At 45.0% G+C, this 8,250-nt stretch overlaps 1 protein-coding gene across 2 annotated transcripts in view; it reads right to left on the bottom strand.

Annotated features, from left to right (window-relative positions):
• Window positions 1-2,152: 2,152 nt before the first annotated feature.
• The window catches only part of VTI1A (vesicle transport through interaction with t-SNAREs 1A), a 286,220-nt gene continuing 280,122 nt past the window's right edge, over window positions 2,153-8,250 (bottom strand). For both annotated transcript variants that reach the window (XM_075423758.1, XM_075423759.1), the window contains one exon: window positions 2,153-8,250. This exon is cut by the window's right edge and continues 6,368 nt beyond it. The gene's annotated coding sequence lies outside the window, so the exon portion shown is untranslated.

The raw sequence follows: 8,250 nt of genomic DNA, 5'->3' as shown, positions 1-8,250 counted from the left end.
GAATACATTTAGAAGAAGGAAAAATAAATAAATAAATCTGTGATTTTTTTTAAATTTTTTTTTTCTCACAGAACAGAAAGGTTAAGGGATCACTGAGTGAGGCAAGAAGCTCTTTGGCATTAGAGGGAGACTGCAGATCAAGAGAGTATTATTTTAATAGCAAAACAAAATCTCTTTCACATTCAGTACTTCCTTTGTTTCATCCAGGACACTAGGCGTTAGGAAAGGGACACAGCCCTAGGAATGTAGCAACCCAAACTCCATTAAACATGCATGGGGAAGATTTCCAGCCTGCTGTGCAGGGAGTTACATGCCCAGGCTCTGTTAACAACAGTAATTGTGCATATAATTTCCTGTGCGTTGCTCTGAAAACTCACCCTACAGACTTGAGCTCCATGTCAAGTACCTCAGCAGCCATTTATTATATTCTGAGGGTGGAAACCAGAACTTCGAAACTGCAGGATGGAAGCAGTCGTCTTTGCTCCCCTCCCTTTCTCACACTTCTCTCTATCTCAGTCAGCCGAAGGGAAGCTCTGAGGACCAGGCCCTCAGATGAAGGCAGAGTGCATCTCCAAAGGATGTGGGGTCTCCTGCGTAGTGATGGCTCTCTGTAGCCGGTTGGGTCTCTGCAGGACTTGTGGTGGTCCATGTTGGGGTCAGCAGATGTCTGCTTGCAGACAGACCTCTCTGGACCTTGGTTTCACCTCTGGGGACCTTGCAGAGGCCTGGAGGGGGTAGTCCACACATGGGTGGCCCGTGGAGGAAAGGTCCACAGGGGCCAGAACAGGGGACAGCTGGCAGCTCCCACGTGGCAGAAACACATAGGCTTCTCTGAAGCGACAGGCTCAAGGTGCTTCAACAGTGGGTTTGAATCAGACTACTAAAATCACGAGCAGCTGACCCCAGAGTACGGGCTGGTGCTGAGGTCCTCCCAAGGATTCTGGAGAAGCAGAATTGTTAAGAAAAGTTGCCAGAAGGACAGAAGGTGCAAGTGGAGTTCTGAGAAGAAAAGTCTGGAGGAGGAAACCCAGCTGAAAGTGCCCCAGTAGCAGGCACTACCGTGAGGCATGATAAGCACCTCCAGCTGCCCTGAAAAACTCACGAGTTTTGTGGGATCAGATCAGAGAATAAGTGAAATTAAAACTTTCTGTCCTGGAAAAGCAGCAAAATGCCAAGCTGCCTTCACTGGCAGACAAGTAATTAAAAGATGGCTCCATCTGCTCACAAAAGAGTGAAAGTAGAAAGCAAAATGGAGACTAGATCTGAGGATACTGCAGAATGAGGGCAAGCCATGAAGGTAATTTGCTGTAGGAGACCACTGGGCTCCAGAAGGTCTTACAGTGAATTACGTTGAATAAGACCACCTCCCATTCCCATCTAGTCCTCTGTACTTGCATACTAATTAAAAAAAGTATACAAATTAACCATCCACATAAATACATACGTACTCAAGCATCCAAACCACCGTGCTGACCGTGAAACTAAAGAACCCCATCTTCTCCATCATGCTCCTCACCAAACCACCCCCTCAGCTGCTCTCTTAGCCCCGGAGAGAAAGGACGGGGAGAAAAAGCAGAATAAAACCAAGATGGTCTTGGCACAGTGTGCCCACAAGGTTAGGCTGTGATCCACTAATGAATAAGGTTCTCCAGGGAACAATCCCACATCAGTAGGTGGAACGGCTAATCTAACAGGTTTCTTCCATATCTAAATTCTATAATGGTGTAACTTGCAGCAGGGAGCATGTGATCACTCTTTGAATAAGCAGTGGGAGGGGAAAGGATATGTTTAATGGCCAGAATTAGTCTCCTTACATTGGTTTCCCGAGCCATTGTGCAGAATATGCAGCCTAAGAGTACTGCGAGACTTTTTTTTGCCTTGCCCTTTTTTTTTTTTTTTTTGAAATGGGTACACATCAAATACACCCACCCCCCCGCCACAAGAAAATTCTCGCCACATGCTTCTGTCCTCCAGACTTACACAGCATTTTATTGTATGGAACACATCAAAAGGGTTTGGTTCCCTTGTAAAAGTTTTACAGGAAAATCATTGAAGAGCAGTGTAACTTTTTTTTTTTTTTTTTAAATTCAAAACTAGAACCAATATTCTGGATTCCCACACTTTGGTGTGGACTCAGAGAGAGCTGTGCTTTTCTGTACAGTAGAGCAGAAATACAGACCCTGTATAATTAGAATTGCAGTCATGGCCTGTGGGATCTAGTGATTTGGACATATTTTATTTAACCAGCTTAGTAAAAGGTAATATTCAGCAGCTGTGATCTATAGCAGAATTACAATTTTCAGGGTCAAGGAGGGATTTTGATATTAGGAGGTTGGGCAGAATTGCTGTAAAATCTCATGAGCTGTCGTTAAAAATAAATGAGAAAATAGGTTATCCAAGAGTCATTGTAAGGGAAAAATCAATAGGCAGTGTCTATTCACTTGGGCTATCAAAATCCTTGAAATTTGAACAAAAGTTTCACGTTTAGTGTGCTGTAGGTTTTGAAATGTAAGTGGTGAATGCGCTGTGGGTACAAATTCCTTGTGCTGTGCATTCAAACAAGGAGAAACCCTTCTGAAGTTCCGGAGTTCTCTATTAAGATGATATAGTTCCTTCGTCACGAAGTCAGACACGTAAAACAGTTGCCAGCGAAACTTCAGAAGCAATTTTAGCTAACTGATGACAAACTCTCTCTTGGAAATACATCACATTTCTTTATCTCACCTTGCTCCTCAGGGGTTCCCTCCCGCCTCTGGCTCCCGGCAGATGCAGAAAGGGGCTGCAGCCCTGGAGCCCAGGCAACTTTCTGCCAGCGCACTCACCCGCTGCGAAACTGTGGACGATGGAGATTGGAAATGAGCATTATTGATAACTCAGAGCAGTACACATAATTGATATGGAAAGGGAGTATCCTCCTCATTCAGAAACAATTAACTTCCCCCTCCAACACAGCAGTTCAAAGAAGCCTCGGCCTTTTAAATATGAATGAGTATAACTTCAAAATATGCAACTATTAGCTATTACAATATACACATGGAGTAGGATTTTTTTTTTTTTTTGTATTCTTGTAGCTACCGAATCTAAGTGTGTCGTGGATGCAGATGTGCAGGAGCACGAGTCGTGCATGGACTCCAGTCAGTCACAAGTGGGGAGGGGAAAACGAGCGGTTCACACTGCTGTCGGGCTGTATTATTTTATTTGAGCCACAGCCTGATACAGCCCAAAAGTCCAGTTAATTCTTGGTTCAAGACAGATGACTGAGAGTTTACAGAACATACAAGAATTAGAAGAAAACACCCACTGCAAACCAGACATCCAAAAAGAAAACCTTTCCCAAAAGCTCAACAACGCCAAGGAACTCAACAGACTCTTCTGCAGAAGCCCGATGACAATTTGCACATTGTTAATTTGATTGCAGAGGGTGCATGTTAAACAGAAAAGAACTGAGTTTGTCACTGTCATCTGAATCCATTCAGTCAGTGCAACAAAGGTATATTTAACTAAAATATGAAACAGACTTGCTAACACCGCATTATTTTCTCAGGCTTACAAAGTTAAAAAAAAATTAAACTGAATATAAATGACTTTGAGCATTTTTTATGACACCCACAGCCTAAGTGATCCAGATAATGTAATCTAACCATCATTAGAAACCATGAAATTACAATTCCTCCGGGATGGATATTTATCTCTCTGTTACATACAGAAAGGCGATTAATTAGTAGCTCTTTCAGTGTTTAACATTACTGTGCACTGAGGCTGATTAAAATCTAACTATAGAACAGCTATCATAGCTAACACGTAATCTGGGGAAAGTTTAGCTGGGGCATGAAGAAGAACCTTAAAAAGAAAACAAACAAAAAAAAGTGCTCTTAGAACTAGGTAGCTTCAAAGCCAAAACCCAGGCTTCCTTCTAATTTCTGTTACACACAGTAATCACGACAATTACTGAGATTTCAGAAACCTCAATATTAAAACCAACTAAACCCATGTCAAATATTTTTGCAAAGCGGTAACATTCACGGAATACCCATTCGTCTTCGAGGAATGTACGCAGCGCACAGTCACGAAGTGAATCGCGCAGCAATGTCTTGAGTGGCTTATTCTGAAATTTAAATGGGAGCGTTTGCTGGGGCGCGTGTGTGTGCGCGTGTCCTGCACAGACAGCACAGCACAGCGCACACGCTGTGTGGGCTAAATTCGTATTTCTGGTGCAATTTCACTGGCTTGTGTGGAATGCGCCAAAGATGTGTCGACGTGCGCGTGCGGTTTCCCCCAGGATCTCACGAGGGACAAGAGGACATGGATAATTTCACTTTGGGAGAAATAAACAGAGGCAACTTCAGTAGGTTTGATTTCCAGACCATTCCTACTGTGAATGAAAATACTGGAGGAATTTCATACAAGGGCAGCTGAAACACCAGAAAAATCCCCCATCGCTAGTCGTTATTTTGAAAATAATTTCCTGTTTTGGCATCATTGTACCTAGGTATGTGCACTAATAGGTTTGGGCTGGTTGAGAAGAGAGAAGAAACTTTAAAAGCAAATGTGAACAGCTCAGCAAAAAGACCAAGGTAACCCTGGTTTTATTTAATTTTTTGAAACTGTCAGCTGAGACCACAAATCAGTACTGGACACAAATCGCATTTTAGTGAGGATACACAGAGAGCAACTAGAAGTACTTTTAAAATGAAGTGTAAAGAAAGGACACTCTACCACTCCCACATCCCCCAGCTCAGGTCCCAAAGAACAGAGCCACCGATTCCTAATCCTCTCCATTGTGTCGAGTATTGTGTAGATGCTGCTCTCTTCTGGCTGCCTACACAAATTTTAATATGCAAAATCTTAATAAAAAGTGAAATAAAAGGCTGAGAACAATCAAACAAGGCCTCAACGTGCCAAGGACAACGGAGCCTGCCCTGAAGTCTTGCTGTGGAGAGGTGACCCATACCCAGCCGCTTCGTAGTTCTGCTCCAACACCACACTGACCAGGAGCTCCTCCGAAACTCCCCTCCCGCCTTCCTCCGACCCGCGCACAGGGCAGCCCAAGCTCATATTCAAGGGGAAGGCATGCTCTTACTTTTCAAGCCGGAGGTGGCCGGCACTATCTACCGTCAGCCATAGCACGTGGGGCGAGGGGCACAGCTGTAAATGCTGCTGGGGGTGTGCGTTTAGCCATTTTGGTGGCAACCTTTGTAGCTATAGCTCAGTTTCCTACTCTTGCGAAAGCAAGGAGAACTGAAACACAGTGAGAAGATTAAAAAAAAAACAAAAAAACAAACCCACCAAAAAACATTCTTAAACTCCCAAGTGACCATTGCATCAGGACAAGGATCTTTGAGCCTACCCAGCACAACCAAGCTACCCAGCCAAGCATGGCACTGGCCACCCCTCCCCTGTTTCAGAGAAAGCAGAGGAGCGAGATGCCTCTGAACAGGTTGGTGGTAGGAAGTAAGAAGTCGCCAGGGCACCTCATCGCTCCACTGTGGGATGACACGGGGTAGGACATTACTGCGGTCCAAGGTGGCCCCAAGACGTTTGACTTCTTTGCACCCTCTAGCTCTGCGGCAGCTCCATGCTGCTTACGTGTCCATGTCAGGCACCTCTGACCGCCCTCTCAGCAGAGACCCTCAGGCAGATCTAACGGCCCTGCTGGGTCATTCCCGTGCTTCAGGAAAGGTGCGACACTTACCCCTCCATCCGTCTCATCTGACCATGTGCTAGCATCAGTCACCATTGCCTGTAAAAGGGCTGCTCCGAGGGTGGGTGGGACCTGTGGGCAGCGCGAGTTCACACTGTCCGTAGGTACCCAAGTCACCAGTCTGAGCTTCAGGACAGCCCAGGCACTGCACGCGAGCCAAAATGCCTCATCCTAGAGATGGAGGAAATTAACTATCACAGACTCACATCTGATTTCTTATCCTCCCTAAGGTGTCTTCTTAGAAGATAAAATTAATCTCTAACTCAACAGACAACACCTGGCTATGTCTGATGCCCCCGAAGTCCTGCCGATCACCTAGGCAGGCTTGGGCTGAAGGCCGACGAAGGTGAGCAGTGTTTGCCCTGGTGACAGGCCGGCTGCTGGGGGTGGAGGGGGACACGAGCTCTGGCACCACGCGTTTGCGTGTTCTGCTGCAGTGAGGAGAGGAAGCACAGTCCTCACAGCATCTGCGGGACTTGCAGGGATATCTGTTACAATTCATTAAGTCGCGCTCTAAGAAGTTGCAATAATAACATTTCAACAGAGTTTCCAGAGGGAGTCTCAGAAACTACAGGAAAAGCCGACAAGTTTCAATCCATTTATCAAAGCACTTCAAGACAGATGAAACAGCAGCGATGCTTAGAGAGGAATGTCTCTCCTTCTGGGTGTCCAGAGCATTTCAGTAAATAAAAAGCTCTTTAAAAATAAGTCAATACAATGGAATCCCTTTTGCCTTTTGCCAGCACTTCTATTACACTTACACCCAAATGACCCTCCTACCTATAATTCTGCAGCATTTACATACACATCAAATGGGTGCTTTTCACTTACATAATACATTTAATCCAAGGATTACAGGGCATATAATATATTAAACATTGCAACACCCCGTGAGGTAGGTTAGCATTAATGAAGTGGCAGTGGGTAAACTGAGGCGCGGGCTAGCTTTATGACTTGCCTGTGGTCCCACGGTCAACCAGCGGAAAAGTCATTAAGACGCTCTTCAGCCACCCAGCAGACACACATACGCACACACTTGTATGGCTAAAACAGACTAATCCACGTTTTCGAATGCAACTTTAGCTACCCATCCGGAGACACTCAGGCCCTGATTTTCAGAGGGCAGGAGAACAAAAGGCAAATAGGAGAAGATAAAAAGAACGAAAGGCAAATATATGCTGTTAGAAATAATGGGGTTTTTGTATGCCAAATTGTGTATGCAAAACAAAGAGACATCCAAAACTGAAGGACACTTTAGATGCTGGTCTCCAATAATTTGATTTTCTGAGTAAAGATTTTTCTAGACCTGCAACAGGGGTTTTGTAGGGTTTTGTTCAATAGCGTCGGTTTATATTTAGCTTTCGTATAGCAGCTAGAGAAAAAAAAAATCTTTGGTTAAGGTCTTTGAGCCAAGCATCTAGGATAAAATTTTCAAAAGCACTCAACAGTGGCTTTTGAAAACAGAATTAGGCTAGTTGCTGAGACAAGCTTTGAAAGCTACCCCCTACCTCCTTTAGCATTTTAACTCAGAGCTGATTTCCTCAGTTATGGTAGCGTTTCTCGTTTCAGTCTCCCCATCTCATGGCCTTCACCAGTATTGCTAAGCCACGTTGGATTTAAAACCAGGAAAACAAGCAGGAGACTGGGCGATGCGGGAGCTTGCGGTCATGACCTCGCAGCATGTCTGCCGCCTGGGAGTGGTGTAGTTGGGCGCAGGGATGCTCCCTGGGTGGCTCCCGCTTTCCAGCCAGCCTTTGTTCTCTTTGTGGGAGCACCGGCTAATAGAGGCGTACACCCTTCGCCTCATGGTTAGGTGAGGCTGTAATTACCTCAGGAATGAAGGTCTGATTCTTCCCTGCTCTGCACCTCCTCGCTGGTCAGGAATACTTGTCTAACATGGGTGCAAAATGCTACCAGATCAGAAAGATGACATTTTACATCAATGGAAATGACCAGGTGTAAGGAACAAAGGCCTACATAACAATGCTCTCAACTCTGTTGTCCTTTAATTAAGTAGTTCCTCGGGCAATGACACTAACGAGGCCTTGTTTCCTCAGGGTTGGATTCTCTAGTATCTAAATGGGATGTGAGCTTTTCCTGGGGACAGAGGCATTTATAATTTCTCCCTCCCAGGTGGTGTCCAATTTGGGTGGACGTCACGCTGCAGCCTTTCTCTTGGTGGGGATGCCAGTGGGACCTCTCTCTCTCTCGGCTGCTCATTTTCCTGAAACCTACAGGAATTTTTGAGAGCTCTGCTCTTCTATTAACTTCAGCTGAATTTGGTCAAAGGGCTCAAAATTCATAGGGGATAAGAAGACAAACGCATCAAATGAGACAAAGCAAAGTCACAAACCTGTTTCTGCTCAGAAGAGAAGGTTAAATATTATTTTTACTTATAAGCAAGTTTTTTAGTTGTGTGGTACACTCACAGGGTATTGTTTTGCTGTGTCGGTAGGCACGCCTGGCTGCAGCTCCTGCAAGTGGTATCAATAAAGAGAGCATGTAAAAATGAATACATGCAAGCAGGGCATGCTGCTTAGGAAAGAGGC

The sequence above is a fragment of the Opisthocomus hoazin genome, chromosome 6, assembly GCF_030867145.1.
Source record: "Opisthocomus hoazin isolate bOpiHoa1 chromosome 6, bOpiHoa1.hap1, whole genome shotgun sequence".
NCBI lineage: Eukaryota > Metazoa > Chordata > Aves > Opisthocomiformes > Opisthocomidae > Opisthocomus > Opisthocomus hoazin.
Note: the sequence above shows the minus strand (reverse complement) of the source record. Positions and strands in the feature narration are given on the sequence as shown.